The sequence below is a fragment of the Perognathus longimembris genome, chromosome 8, assembly GCF_023159225.1.
Source record: "Perognathus longimembris pacificus isolate PPM17 chromosome 8, ASM2315922v1, whole genome shotgun sequence".
Lineage (NCBI taxonomy): Eukaryota > Metazoa > Chordata > Mammalia > Rodentia > Heteromyidae > Perognathus > Perognathus longimembris.
In genome coordinates, this window is record NC_063168.1 from 8,458,224 (window position 1) to 8,474,349 (window position 16,126).

Genomic DNA, 16,126 nt, shown 5'->3' on the forward strand with positions numbered 1-16,126 from the left:
AGCCAGTTCCTTGAGTCTTCATTATTATTATTTTTTCCCTTATTAACTAAGAAAAAAGGGATTCAGGAAGTTAGTTTTGTTTTTTTTTTGCCAGTCCTGGAGCTTGAACTCGGGGCCTGAGCACTGTCCTTGGCTTCTTTTTTGCTCAAAGATAGCACTCTACCACTTGAGCCACAGCGCCACTTCTGGCTTTTTCTGTGTATGTGGTACTGAGGAATCGAACCCAGGGCTTTGAGGTGAGCTCTCTACCACTAGGCCATATTCCCAGCCCAAATTAGTTCTTTTTCTTTTTTTGATGCTGGTTCTGGGACTTGAAATCCAGGCTTTGGCTTTTTGGCTTTTTTTTTCCCCCCCCTCCTACAGATAAAGCTTCTCCCACTTGAGCAACACCCTTCTGTTTTTTGTTGTTTTGTTTTTTTCTGCTAGTTACTGGAGATAGGAATCTGGAGGAATTGCTGACCCTGTCAGGCCTCAAACCTCAGTCCTTGGCTCTCAGCTTTCTGAGAGGTAGCTAGGATTATAGATATGAGTCACTGGAACTTGGTTTTTGACTTTTGTAAAAAAAGAAAGTTAGCAGAATCTAGCAAGAGATGAAAAGAAATGAGACTCATTCATTTCCATCGTTCCCATGCTTTTGGTACCCCCTCCTCTTATGTTTTCACAGTTATATATGTCTCTGGCATCTCTGCACTGGGCCATTTATCTTGAAGTTGGTATATTTGCCATCTGGTCTGTGGAGTGATACTTGTGGTTTTCCTTTTCCTTGTTTCGGTTACGGTTTTCTTAGAACCTATGTAGCTTGGAGTTAGAAGTCTGATGTGTAGGGTATAGGAGACAAGACGCAGTGGCACTTATGAAGAAATGGCATTGTTGTGTATGCGACTGTGTCATGGTTACTTTGATTTAGGAGCTTTCCTGGAAAGAACTGGAGCTCCTGTGATTGGATCGACTATAGATCAAGAGCTCGGTGGTGTTGCTTCTTGAGTTGGATTCTGCCATGCACTGAAGGTGCTCAGCCACCACGGGCAGAGAATCTGAAGTCATGTTTTGTCAAAGCATGTCTCTTCATGATTGCCTATGGTGGGCCAGCATTCCAGGTCTAAGGAAAGGAACACACTTTCAACACTAAGGAAGAAAACATATTTTCAGGCAAGAGGTGTGTGGTTCAGTGGTTCAGAGCAAGCAGGGTCTTGAGTTTAAGCTCAGTACTGAAAAACAACAACAAAAATCAACAACAAACCCAAGCTTCAGGAAAATGCAGTTGCAACAAACTGTATGTTCATGCGTAGAGATTCCTGTTAGTGGATTGGGTTAGCTATTAGATTTGGGTTAGAAAGTGTAGACAAGTTACTTTTGCCAGTCCACAAGAACATTTTCAAGGTCAATATTTTGGAAAACTTGACCGAGACATGAACCTCTTCCACTTGTATATGTGAACTCTTGGTTCTCCACTGGGGCAGTTTTTCCCATGGGAACATTTGGCACTATCTGAAAGCATTTTAAATTGTTGTGCCCAGGGATGCTACAGGGAGGCATTCGTGGGGACAGGACCAGGGTGTGCTGAACACCCTGTAATAAACAGGGCAGCCCCCACAATGAGCAAATTAGCTGGTTCAAAACGTCAGTATTTAAACAGTCTAGAGATAAGTGAAGCTGCTCTCTTAGATTTCTTAAGTCAGTGACATATGTACTCTTTTACACCATTGCCTTTTGGAGATGAATTTCATTCTTCTGTTTCAATCAACTGAGTGAAAAGCAATGCACCTGTAGAGACCTAAACACAATTTGTACATCTGTGCAGTTAAATATGTAAAAGAGAAACTTAATTTATTACAGTTGACTCAACTGAGTTGTCTTTGTACTGTTAGTGTTAAAGCATGGTACAAACTGCTTTTTGAAAAAAAATTCTAATTCAGCATGGTTTTTTTTTTTATCATACTCGTAGGACAAGATGATTTTTGCTGGAAATGTCTAGATAGCTGGATAGGATGTGATTAGAGCCTTAGAATGCCCCATGAGTGTTGGAGAGACTTTGTCAGTCACTGTAGCGCAGTGCTAGTGGTTTACATTGGCAATCCTAGTTGCTCAGGTGGCTGAGATGTGAGGATCATGGTTGAAAGCTAGCCTAGGCAGAAAGGTACTTGAGACTCCATTTAGCCTCCAAAGAGCTGAAAACAGAACTGTGGCTCAAGTGGTAGCGTGGTAGCCTTGAGCACAAAAGCTCAGGTACAGCAGCCTGGCCAAAAACGGAATGCATGTGCAGAGTTTCTAGGCTAGTCAAAGATATATGTCATTTTAGTTCAGAAGCCTTACATTAGTAATTATCCTTGGAAAATTTTTATTAGTGATGCTTGTAGGGTTCTGGATTCTATCTAATCATTTTTTGAGTTGATCATGTGTAAGCTTTTGAATGTTTAATTTTTTTTGGTATAGTTTTAAAACTCTTCAGGGAAGAGAAAATAAAATACCACAAATTAGACCCTGTGGAGGAAAAGGAAAGGGAGAGTTCTAATTTGGCTGTTAGTTGCTGACTTCCAGTGTCTGCAAAGCTGCCTATTAGCCAGCCTGGGATATGATGTTGCTGTCTGAACTTTTTCTTTACGAATTCACTCTTACCTGATCAAGTAGTAAAAGCCTAGAAAATCAAGAGACCTGCCAACTGGACAGTTCCTTGGCTTGGTTGTGATCTGTTTTGTGTAAATTATTTCCTGTTCTTGTGTTCTTTCTTTTGACTTTATTGTTTCTTATCACCCTTCTTCCTGTTCTGTTACCAGGGCAAACACAGAATCAGCACTTTGCAAATGGGCCAACTTCCTGAAATCCTTAGAAGTCCAATACATCTTTTATTTAATCTCTTGTGGACAGAGAAAGCTCACTAAAAAGTTAATAGTAATTCCTTGAACAGAAAGGAACATTCTGAAGTTATTACTGCTGAACAGCAGCAAGTATCTTTGTTACTTGTGTCTTTGTTTTCTAATACTGGGCTTTCTATCATGGATTCCTCCTGGTTGTGTGGAGAGAATGTGTTCTGAATCAGCTGTTTTGCAGGTGAGAAAATTATAGGTCACTCTTGCTTGTCCATAGGCATCCCAATTTTGAGGCTTAGGGAGGCCTTGCCAAGGATCTGGGCTTAGATGCAGGTAGGCTAAGGAGCACCCCAAATCTAAAGCTGCAGACTCAGCTCTATTGTGACTTTTTCCTGACTTTATCCTCCCTCCAATAAAACGTAGCCTTTAGCCAGTTCCCTCTTGACTTTCCATTGTAACAGGATCTGGATTAAACTGTAACATGCTGAATTTGATGAATAATAGCTCTTTTAAATTTGAACTTCAAAAATATTGATTTATGTAAGTAGAGATGCAGAGGCTCCTTTTCCTCTGGTACTGATTTGGCTAAGTTACCCAATTCATTTCATCTGCTTGACACCTGTCATTGCTTTTGCTGCTGATGTTTGCCATATGTTATTTTTTTTTTTCTCCTTAAAATCAGCTCAGAAGGAATGACTTTTCAGTGTATGTTGCTGGTACTTTTTTTCTGAGTGTATTTGAGGTTGGTGCAAAGATAGACAAAATGGCATTATTCTACGGCATAGGTATTACTCAGCCATAAAGAAGAATTGAGATGATGTCATTTATAGGAAAATGGGTAGAACCAGAGATCATCAAGTTAAGCAAAATCAACCAGATTGAGGAAGACAAGTATCACATGTTCTCTCTTCCACAAGGAATCTAATCCTGAAAAATGGAAGACAGGAATGTAAAACAAGTTTTGTTTATGAGTGAAAGAGAGTGAACAGGTGTGACTCTAACCCAAGTACTTTACACAGATGGATGCAAGTGGACTAGTGAAACCTGTTAAAATTGTTTAAAATAGGGGAAAGGAATGAGAAAAAGTAAAGGAGTGTTGGGTTTGATTAAAGTACATTGTATGCCTGTATGGAAATACAATGAAGCCCATTTGTATAATATATGCTAGTTGTGCATATATACACAATATATATTTATAGAGATATCTATGTAGATAGAGATACATATCAATCATGATTCCACCTATAGATGGGACTATTGGACTATATTCAGGATATGTTCAACTAAATTGATTAATTCTTATTGATCCCTGCTATGTGCCAAGGGCTATGAGAAGCAGCCCCAATCCTCAAGCCCTCGAAAGACCTATAAACCAGTGCTGTGGAGACTTTGACAGGTGCACAGTCAACCCCAATCTTAATTAATGAGTATCTGAATGACAGTTCCTTACCTGTATGTGTGTGGAGAGGTACCAGGGAAGTCTCTCCCACTCGAGGCAAGGGAGAATTTTTTCAGGTACGTTAAGGAAATGACCCCGTTTTCTGCAAATTCCGGGAAACCCATGCAAAAGTACCTCCCGGAAGCTGGAGTTGTCACCTTGGCAGTTGGCACACGCAAGGCCAGTGCCATCCTTCTCGTCACGACTGCCGTTCCAAAGGCAGGGGGGCGCAGTGGGACCTTGTGTTTACATATGATGAACACTTGATCTTGGGCCACCAGTCCTTACCTCCTAGATCGTGTAAGCTTGTATAGTGGCTCTGTGCCTCAAACCTTAAACTCTTCAAACATTGGTAAGACCCCTTGTTGCCGTTTGCAGTGGAATGTTGGCGTCAGGTAACCAAGGATTATTTGCAGAGTTCATCCTGATTCTGGCTTGAAAGTTAGTACTGCCATTCTAACCAAGAGAAGATTTAGTTCATCAAATTACTACTACTGGACTAGCATTGAATACTGCAGATCAATCCTGTGCGGACATTTCACAGGTTGAATTTGTGTCCTCCGTATGGTCTGATTTGGAGTATGTTGCCTCTGAAATTTAAGCCATTTCTCACTCTATTATAGATTGTATTTGTGTGTGCTTGCGTGTGTGTGTGTGTGTGTGTGTGTGTGTGTGCGCGCGCGCATGTGCATGTGTTGGGGTTGAACTCAGAACCTCTTGTATATTCTTTGGATGCAGTACTTTAGATGGCTGATTGTGCTCTGCTCACACTTTGAACACAAGCTATTTTGACAGTAAGGAATTACACAACTTTTTTCCAAAGGTGGTTATGTGTCAGCGTTTACTTTTAAGCTCCATTTACCATCTGAAAATAAATTAATGCTGGCTTTCAAAACAAATAGAGTCATCATTAGTGTTCCCTCTTCTAACTCATGATGAATCAGTCTGCATTTCCTTTAGCTTTTGATGATGTGGATTAGTGTAACGTACTGTTTGTGCAATATTATAATTAATGGTAGGCTATAATTAATACTTGGTGTTTCTTGTGAGCTTAATTTGAGAACAAGACAAGTTTAGTTTGAGATAGCAATTTTGTGATGTAATGTTAAAGGTAGATTCAGTACTTGGATTCCTGGTTTTTAGGTGTTCAGGAGAAAATGTAATGTGTTAAATAAGTCTTTGTTCAGTATCATTTAAGAGAACAAGGTTTTTTCATTTGCAGATTCATGCAGCGTATCATTTTACATACTTAAGTGTACATAATGCATGTGCTTCAGTCGTCTAACCTCATGCTGTTACCATGCTACGCTAATCAGTAGGAGTCTCTATCTGTTTTCCCTCATCCCTCCCTGCTTATTGATTGATTGCTTGATTGACTACAGTGTTAGGGATCAAACTGAAGACTTTGAACCCAGGGTCTTGATTATGCTAACTAAGCAACTAAGTTATATCCCCATAGTCCCTCCTTTTCTCTGTGTGTTAAATATTTGAGTCATGTCCCCAGCCTTTTGGCTTTAGATTTCATTTTTGATATCGGATTTCCTGGCTAACTTGGTGGGCCTCTTGTAACTCCTGATTCTTTTGTCTCTACCTCCTGAATAGCTGGAATTATAGGTGTGCATCACCATGCCTCGCTCTCTCCTTTTCTGGAGTTTGGTGGTTTTCTAACCTTTCCAAAGTTCAATTTGCCATACTTGAAAGTTGATGGTAGTGTGCTGTGTGTATGTGTTTTTTTTTTTTTTTAGTAATATGTGTTATATAGATGTGTTTATATATTTTAAAATAAGCCTCTAATTTAATTTATTTGTCAAAAAGTTCCAAAGATAGTCTAGAAAAGTTCCAACTTTGTTATCTAGCGTATTAACCATAATCATGACTAACATGAATGCACTATTGTTAACGAAGGTCTGTGCTTTAATGGACTTAATTAGCTACATAATTTATTTTGTCTGTTCTAGGATCCTATCCAGGACCTCATTTCATTTATCCCAGGCTCTTAAACTCATCTGGTCTGTGACAGTTTCTCAAGATTTGATGACCTTGGTAGTTTGGTAGTCTATCTCTTACATAAGTCACCAGATATTTTCTCATGACCAGAGGAGGGTTGTGACCACGGAGGTAAAGTTCTATTCTCTAAATGCCAAGGGTACAAAATGTCAGCCTGACTTGTCATTGCCAAGGTTGACCAGTCCAGGTGAATGAGGTAGTATTTGTAGTGCTCCTCGACAATGAAGTTCATCTTTCCCTTTCTTCCCCACCTTGTGGTCATCGAGGAAAGTCATCTAGGGTGCCTGGGGTTAGGCTTCATCCCATGGAGGGGTTGTTTCCTGCTGTTGATCCTTGCAATTCTGTGAGGAAGATTCCTAGTCTCCCTGATTGGAGGTGTTGGGGGGGGGGAGGCGGAGTTTTCCACTGGCTTAAAGGGCATGGCAGTATGGACTCTTGGCACTCTGGTGGGTATGGAGATGAGATGATGTTCAGCCTGGTTCGTCTAGAATGTCGTCCTGGGATGTGCCTGGGACCACTGACCGGCTCTCCTGGGCCAGGAATTCTCCCCGTCAAACAAGTTCCCCAGGTGGCTCTAGTGACTGCTTAAAATTGAGAACCTCGGCTACGCGTTAACATTTGAAGCCTTCCAACTCTTTGCTCTACCTGTGGGGTTACTCGTGTTTGCACCTGCTGTGAACACATCTTTTTTGTGTGGCATCAAGGCAACAGCCCCCCCCTGCCAAGTCCTGCCTGCTCCTCCCGTGGTTTTCACTGGCTCTGGGCAAGCACTGCCAGAACAGCCAGTCCTTGGGGTGAAGCAAACCTTCCCTTGCCTTGTGTATACCGCCTGCCTATCTGATGGGATCAGACTCTCAGTAGACAGAGAAACTACTGGGAGCTCTACTGTGGAAATGTCTAAGCCAGAGTAGGGAAACCCCTAAATGCCTGGCTTGTCTGCAAGTTGGAGCAGGTCAGAAACCTCCAGCAAATCTTCATAGTTTCCAGTGTGTCTGATGCACTGTGCTTTGAGACAGCCATGCAACTCAAGCAAAATCCTTGGTTGGAATAGGAGGGCAGTGGCCTTAAGTGTTTTTTTGTATTCTGGGACCTGGGAAATAACCCTTGTCTCGGTGCTGCCTGCAGAAGTTCAAGGGGCTAATAGGGTTGGCACAGTAGTCTCGACCCAGTGCCAGGAGATCTGACATCATGGGATACAGAACTCCCCTCTGCAGATCGGGGCCAGAGTCTACCCAGAGCCTGCCCCTCCCCCCAGGTTCTGTGATGTGCTTTGGGTGTAGGGAGATGTCTCAGAAGCTGTTTGGGGAAGTGGCTTGCAGGTCTCTTTCCAGAGAAGGAGAGAGAGAGAGAGAAAGAGAGAGAGAGAGTGTGTTGAGGGGAATTGATTAGTTGATCATTATCTTGAGTGCATGAAAGGTCATAGTTAAGGCTGGTAGCTAATTTCTATTTCTTGTCACCTTTCCAATAATGGTATCACTTGAGAGTAGCGGTAGGAAGTCAGGGGTTAGGGGGAGTGCTGAAAATGTCCCTAAAGAAGGAGCCCTTACCCTAAGGATCCTTCCTAGTGGGGAGTGGGTGGACGTGACGGGGCTCCATGGACCTGGGATGGACAAAGCTTGTCTATGGATGCACATTCCCTTTCATTTTTTTATTGGTGGTATCAGGATTTGATCTCACGGCCTTGAGCTTGGTGGGCTGGCACTCTACAACTCGAGCCCACACCTCCAGCCCTGCTTTATAATGATTAGTAGGAGGTGTAATCTCACAGACATTTCTACTTGGGCGGCTTCAAACAGTGAGCCTCTAGATCTCAGCCTCCTGAGTCGCTAGAATTACTGGTTTGAGCCGTTACTGTCTGGCTCTTAATTTTAACTTAATTTTTAAATTGTCTAAAATGAAGACCATTTAAAAGGTGGCAGTACGGTATCAGGAAGTCCTCCCTTTGCTGGGGGGATAAGGAGGCTTGGTGCCCTGTATCATCCTGAGCCTGTAACACCCCCCCCCCCCCCCACCGCAGTCTACACAGGCTCTACAGAAAAGTAACTCAACACTGCTTGCCTAACAAAGCTCATTCCCGTGCTGCAGTATTTTACCAACCGGAAGAAGAAAAAAAAAATCTCTTCACCAAAAGAAAATCCAACAAGAATTTTGTTAAAGTTGAATAAGAGCCTAGTTTTATTGTCCTTGTAAATTTTAATTATTTAAGATGTTGTGGTGGGGGAAATGCACATTCTGTTTATTGGCTAAAAGAAACACTAATGCAAATTTGTGTTTTGGGAATCTATGGTTATTTAATATAATGGCAGTTGGGCTGGGTTGTGGATTGGGGTTTAGATGTTTGTAATGACTTCCAGTACCAGGAAAAAATGTCAGCGACTTAAAAAAAAAAAAACCTCACACGTTAAAGAATTTGGCCTTTTAATTCTCAGGGGTATTGTGGCAACGTGTCCCTTAGTGAGTTTGAGCATGCTGCTATAAAATAGAAAAGGAATTTGAAAAAAAGAATTGATTCATGATGCTTCCCTGTGTGTGGAACAGAGAACACCAGCTGTCAGAAACGTTCACCAACAATACCGGAATGGAGTAAGGTGCGTTTTCAAAGGATTAATGTGGCAGGAGTAATAGCTAATATTTATTGAGCCCTCCATGTAGCTGAGCATCTCATACGCTGTCTAACTCAATTTTACTCTACAGTCTTATCTAGCTGCCCTCCGTCCTGTTGAGCAGAGATGAACTGACCAACATGAAGAAGCCAGGCATCTTATGCAAGCACAGTTTTGCTTTGGAGAGTTCTCATGTGGGGGCTGACGATCTCTGTGTCAGTGCTTGCTACTGGCCAAGGCTGCTTTTGTCCCAGCAGTGTGCAGTTTCTTGGGGACATGTGGGCAGGCATCCCCCATCCTTCATTATACCAGAGTACCTCTAGTGGCCGTGCCTTCTCTGCGGCCACTGAACTCTGCACGTTTATCAGATGTAGTCTTGCACAAGCCTGCATCGTGCTCTGGTGCTTCAGAGTTCAGCCCCTAACAAAACACCATGGAGTTGCCTCAAAACATGTCGGTCTGTCTTACCTGACTGAGAAAGGTGGAAGGGAAGGAGAAGAAGGGTCCTTGTCTCTTGCTTTGGTCTTCTCAGTGGGGTGTGCAGTAAAGCAATGTTAAGCCCTGAAAGTGTAAGCAGAGTGCAGCTTTGTCAGGCTCAGATTGCTGAGACACATTTCCCTGGCACTGCAACCTGTTTATTTGCTTTCTATGAGTGTGGCTTTTCTTGTAATGATAAGGATTTTTTTTTTAAATCATATGAAATATGTCAGGAATCGTGTGTCATCCTTGCCAGAAGGCCATGCTAATCTTCTATGTATTGTTCCAGTGTTGTAATGTGTGTTTTAGTGTATGTACCGCCAAAGCAGGCACGACAAACGAATTTTTCAGATGGCTTTTGCAAAAGAGGATACCTTGCCGTTTTACTGTTTTAAGAAGCCTTTTGAGTTGGGCCCTCCTGCCTCACACCTGTAATCCTAGCTGCTTAGGAGGCAGAGATCTGAGGATTGAGGTCCAAAGCCAGCTCAGGCAGGAAAGTCCTTGAGAATCCATTTCCATTTGGCCAGCCAAAAGCTAGACTGAAGGAATGGTTCAAATGGTAGAGTGCCAGCCAGGAGCAAGCAAGCCCAGCAAGAGTGTGAGGCCCCAAGTTGAAGCCCCAGGGTCGGCAAAGCACCGAAACAAAGTTAAAACATGAAAAAAACAAAACACATTTCATATACGCTGGTCTTATGTTTATAACCATGTTATACTATTTCATGTTCTTGCTCATGTGATCCTTTTCTCCATTTTATTAATAATCTTTACCATGTTTGTATTTCTGTTGTGCCATAAAGTAGAAAGTTCCATCTCTTCCAGAAAGTCTGTTGATTTGTCCCCGAAGTCTTTTCTGCAGCAGATAAGGTACTTGTGGGCGTCTTCATTCTCCCAATAGAATTGTTTCTTTGGCATAAACTCCTCAGAGATGGCTGACCAGTTCCATGGTATGAACATCTATGGTTTTTGCTTTGTCTTTCTCTATTGTACCTCCAAAAGAGTGTGCCAGTTTTCAGGAGCCTGGAAGTATCAGTTTACCCAAACTGCTGCCTTTGGAAGTCAGAGTTTAAATGCCTCCAAACTACTCTTGAGTTCATCTGTTCCAGAGAACATTGTCTGAGAGTGGTTGGACAACAGTGTTGTTGCTGTTTTCAAACAAAGTGACTAGAATTTGAACACACTGTGACTGCTGTGTCCTTGGAAATTGGCTCCCTCAGAAGCAGTCCTCAGGTTTCAGGAACAGCGCCCCAGTCATTGACCTGGTACCACCCCAGAATTGGCCTGGGACCTGCCCTACTGCTTTGGAGCCGTCTTGGCCCCTGCTTCTAAGGGAATCCCTGGCAGCAGATGGAATGTCTATAGTCGTCACGTTTCTTTTTCCTTTAAAGATGATTTAATTTTTGTTAGGAAGCATTTCTTAGAAGCCTTGCTTGGGGCAGAAAGTTGGCAGTGATTTTCATTATCATGTTTTAAATCACTGGTCAACAATACCTAGGAATTTATTATTATTGTGAGGTCTTCCCTGGAGAAGTGGCCCCTTCTCTTGGCTCTCTCCCTGTACACCCCTAGAAGTTCCCACTCAGCAGTTGTAACTCAATCAGCTGGCATGCCTGGGGGCAGTGGGTAGTCCCCCAGGCTCTAGTTCATTTCCCCATCTCCTGAGATCACTTCTGCTGTGGCCATACCCCATATATAATCTCTCTCCTCCTACCATAATCTCTTTCACTCCACACAGTTCCATCTTGTGTGGAGGTTTGCTCTCTCCCTCTCTCAAGAAACCCTCTTCCCCTGAAGGGCATGGGAGTTTCCTTTCTGCAACCCTTACTGTTACCATCACTGTTATTTTATTGCTATCATTGTTGTTATTACTATTACTATTGCTGGTACCAGAGTTTGCTCCCTCAGTTTGCTTGTTTGGCTGGCACGCTACCTCTAGCCTGGCTTTTTACTGGAGTTGAATTGCAATCCCATGGATATCAGCATCCTGACTTGTTAGGATTAGAAGCATGAGCTACTGGCACCCAGTTGGATGAACTGGTCATTTGTTCTCTCTAAAGACACTCAGAAGGAGTTTCCATTTCATCCAAGTGTCACTTAATGATGGGATAATTCCTGAGAAATTCATCATTAGGTGATTTAATCATATTTGTGCACATGTCTATCGTATAGAAATACCAGATAGCCATGTTGCACACTTAGGTCATAGGCAATTATGTATGGATGCATGTGTCTGTCTGCCCATCTGTCCATCTATCCATCCATCCATCTATTCTAGGGTCGTGAAATCAACATAAGATTAAATTAAGCACAAGAGAACAAGAGGCAGTCAGGACATAGTCAGCAACTACATTGTAATCACATGGGACTATCAATGTGTATGTCACTTGGATAACCTGTTGTCAAGCTGTTTAGAAATGTCTATGTAAGTCTTGTATAAGCTCTTGTAGTAGCTACTTCTTGCAAAATTAAGAACCCACATGAGCTATGCCAAAACTCGAGGCTCGCAGAGACATAGGTAATTCATTGTGTATCTTTCAGCTGCTAAATTTGTATTGATTTGTTACTCAGCAGCAGGGAGCTAACACAGTACATCTGACAAACTTGTTCCTATTGCTCTGTGGTCAGAATTTACTTCTGCAAAGCAGAACGCTTTGGCATAGCTAGTTCTGTCATAGCCGAAGCTATTACGCTCCTTCTTTGCAGTGTGCCTTTAAAAAAGATCTTTAGAGGACCTGAAAGAATGAAGAGAGAGGGTGTCAGTGTGAAAAGCCACAGTGCTAGCTTGCAACATGGATATGGGAATGTGGTCACCCCATCCACCCTGGCAAATGTCTGGGTTGTGGAAAGCCTGGGAAGGACGATACGGTGAGCAGAAGGACTCGATGTGTTTATTTCTCTCTTTCCTACTTAGAGCTTATTTTCTCTAGTGTTGCCTTCTCCTTCCTATTACTCTCCAGACACACTTGACTCCTGTATGGATATGCAGGAGAATCCAGTGAGCAGTTTCTCTCCAGGTGCCCTGGTTTCCATCTGCAAACCTTTCCTCCAAGCAGGGTGTACCAACATTTTGTTTCTTCTGAACGATTTCTCCCTGTAGTTAGCTTTATGAATTAATATTCTCAAGGCCTTCAGACTAGTGTAATGATTGACTGAGGCGTTCTTGCTCCAGCTGCCTGCTGTCTTTAGAGTGTGAGACTAAGGAAGGAGGGGGTGAAGATGGCCCCAGAGAGAATGGGACATGCCGAAGTGTGACTGACTTCTGTCACCAGGTGTGTGACACCTGCATAGTATGGTCACACACATAGTATAGCCAGGTCACACACATAGTGCTGGGTTGGGTGCGGTGTGTTTCTTCCATGCTGGTTCTGGCCTGGGAGGTTTGGCCCTTCTCTATTTAATCATGGGTTCCATTCTGTTCACTTTAAATTTTGGTTATGTCACATACAGTATTGAGCCATATGCCATTTACCACAGTGACATTATCATAGTAGCGTTTTATTTGTGATGTCCAATAAAAGCTGAGAAGCCCGACGGTTCACTTGCAGAATTTTACATTCTTCATTGGATCTTGCTTCAGCAGTAACCTAATCACTGTTGTGTAAAAGGTCTCCTTAATAGATGTTATATTTTTGGTATACTGATGATTGATACACTAATTTATTTTGGTATGTCTGTTTCTCTCTGTGGCGTAGACCAGGGGCTGGCAAACCACCCTCCATAGGCTATATCCTGCAGTCTGCTTTTGTGGAACTGGCTTCATTAGAACACAGACTGTGTGTGTGTGTGTGTGTGTGTGTGTGTGTGTGTGTGTGTGTGTGTGTGTATTGTCTGAAACTGCCTTCATGGTTTAGTAGCTGATTTGAGGAACTGTGACCGTGTGGCTGGCAAGAGCTGAAACACTATACTTACCAGGCTCTTCGCAGAAGAAGTGTGCTGATCCTGGTGTTCAGAGTAGTGCAGGGGTGCAGTTGGAAGCTGCTTAATTTGAGGCCTTGCATAGCCTTTGCTCCCACAAGGACTCTGTCCCTTTTTTCTAGGGCAGGACAGGAAGACTGACCTCAGCTGAGGGTTCAGTAGGGTGAAGTTGTGTGAGAAACTGGGTAGTTTCTGGTGTGATATAAGCCTTCCCCTCTACCTTATTACATCCCTGGCTCTAATCCAGGTGAACATTTGAGATATAAGATGGTTTCATTGCCTAGATTTTCAGAAATGAAAACATCTTAGCATGTTATATTGGGTGGGAATAGAATGCCGGCTACGACTATGAACACAGTGGGTAGCTTTCAATTTCTTAGTGTAACCACATTAAAAAAGAGAGAGAGAGAGAGAGAGAAAAGGTATAGGTTTGTTTTAGTGATGTTTTGAGCAGCCAGCCCAACATAACCCAGACATCATGCCAATATATATTTAATGCAAGAAATTGCTAGTTTTATTCATTTTTTTTGGTTCCATGTATATGTGTGTGTGTTATATCCAATCACAGCATAACTTGAGTGGCCATGGCACTGGCCACATCCTGACTACCTAGAAGCCACGTGTGGCCAGCGGCCACTACAGTTGAACAGTGTGAGACTCTGACGTCAGCCAGGTGCCCTGCAGTTCATCTCTGACATTTAATTCCTCAGAGTTGGTGCCGTTTGCACAAGGCTGTCCCCACTGGAGATGACAGTGGCAGGTTCTGGGAGTCTCCCGTATTTCTGCCCTCTTTCCTGTAAGTTGGTGGTTCCCACAACCCATATTCAGTAATGTGCTGGGACACCCCACTTACTATTACTAGTTTGTTAGGAAATACTGAAAACTCAGGAACAGCCCACAGAGTGGGAGGGATGGGTGGGAGGAGGCGGGGGAAGGGAGGTCCACCCCTCTGGATTCCGCAACCCCAGAACTTCCCAGGTCCTGTTTTTGAGTTACATGGCCACCCCCCTCTCCTCACAGTGGTGGTGATAAGCACAGGCCATGGCTTTCTGGTGACCAAGCTTTAGGGTTAGGCTGCCTAGGGAACCACCCAGTGTTCTGGGCACAAAATGGGGGCTCATCTCATGGACAACAAAAGGCACTGTTATCATTCAAGAAATTCCGAGGGGTTTAAGAAATCGGGAACAAAGTCCAAAGACAGTTTTTATTGTACATGACAAGGCAGCCCTAGCACGCGCGCGCAGGCGCTGCTTGCTTGTCTCTCCTCAGCTGGTAGAGTCCTATTTAAAACATGCCTCCTCAGTGAGCCAGAGGTCTTCTTATTTTACATTCCCTGCCCTCTGGCTGACTAATCATGACTATCACTGCGGGTAACTCCCCCAGTTCTGGGTTAGCAGGAAGCAAATGGAGGGAAAATATAGTAACATTTCTAGGAAAGCTTAAGAGATACAAGATGTCTTAAATGTAGCACACAAATTGTGACTCCGCTTAGAATAATGTACCGAACAACTGGGTTGTGGGAGATAGGCCTTTCTGACTGTAGGTTTTCTGTGGATTGGAGTGTGGAGATACACCCAACACCCTCCTTCCCCATGTTCCCTGGGTGAATCAGACTTGACTTGCCAAGCCGTTTGTATAGATTTACACAGCTCTGGCTATGAGGTGCTTGTGGGTTGTGAAGGAGCCCATGGCATGAAATGTTTTTATCTTTGCACTGTTGGTACAATTACTGTAGGAGAAAAACTAGAGGAAAAAATAGGATTTTAGTCCACAGGTCCTCAGTATGGCTTCTTTCTTCCTTGTATGATTCCAGTCCTCCCTGTTACCCCTCATTCTTCTCTGGGATAGAACCTAGGGCCGGGAGCACACTGAGACAAATCCCCAGCTTGAACTCTAGGGCTAGGCATTGCCCTCCCCCCCTTCATGGCTGGTGCTCTACCACTTGATCCACACCTCTACTTTGGACTTTTGGGTAGTTAGTTGTAGATAATAGTCTCCTGGACTTTGCTGTCTAGACTGGCTTCCAACCGTACTCCTTAGATCTCAGCCTTTTGAGGGGCTAGTAGTACAGGTGTGAGCCACCTGTGCCCACATGCATTTTGCTTTTATCTTTTAGATGGATAGGTAAGATACATGTCTCTGATAAATCAGTGCTTTCTGTAAGAAGACCTGGAACTTAAAGTAAGTAATAATATTTAATGTGGATGCGTTTATATAAATGGTCATATTTAAGGCAATTTTCTTAGCAGGAGAACTCTGTAGAATCTGTTGTTTTTTAGTGTACATTTGCCTTCGAAAGGCCATTTATCAGTAAAATGATTACATCACAATTCAAAATCTGTATGTGGTGGCACACCAGATTTTAGTGTCTAGTATGAGGACATTGATAGTAACTTGAATTCATTTTTCATTATCTTACACTTAGGATTCTTGTGGGTTTAGAAAATTAATCATGTCAAAAATGTAAGTTGTTTTAGGTAATAGGTGAGGTTATAGCCTCACTATTCAGTGTTGATTCTCATGTTAATATCACTAACTTTGTGTTCTCTCCCACTTTTTCCTTTTTTCTTTTCTGCATGTGGGTGTGTGTACTGGGACTTGAACTCAGGGTCTAGGCACTGGACCTTGGCTATTTTTTGCTCCAGGCCGACACTCCACCACTTGAATCATACTTCCACTTGTTTGTCTTTTTCTTCCTTCCTTCCTTCCTTCCTTCCTTCCTTCCTTCCTTCCTTCCTTCCTTCCTTCCTTCCTTCCTTCCTTCCTTCCTTCCTTTCTTCCTTTCTTCCTTCCTTCCTTGCCAGTCCTGAGCCTTGGACTCAGGGCCTGAGCACTGACCCTGACTTCTTTTTGCTCAAGGCTAGCACTCTGTCACTTGAGCT

At 43.0% G+C, this 16,126-nt stretch overlaps 1 protein-coding gene and 1 non-coding gene across 2 annotated transcripts in view; one reads left to right on the forward strand and one right to left on the reverse strand.

Moving 5' to 3' along the window:
* Positions 1–16,126, forward strand: part of Nck2 (NCK adaptor protein 2) — a 129,703-nt gene that overhangs the window by 11,390 nt on the left and 102,187 nt on the right. The window lies entirely within an intron of this gene.
* Positions 9,544–9,653, reverse strand: LOC125357008. Its single transcript, XR_007212040.1, has one exon. It is a non-coding gene; the product is annotated as a U6 spliceosomal RNA (small nuclear RNA).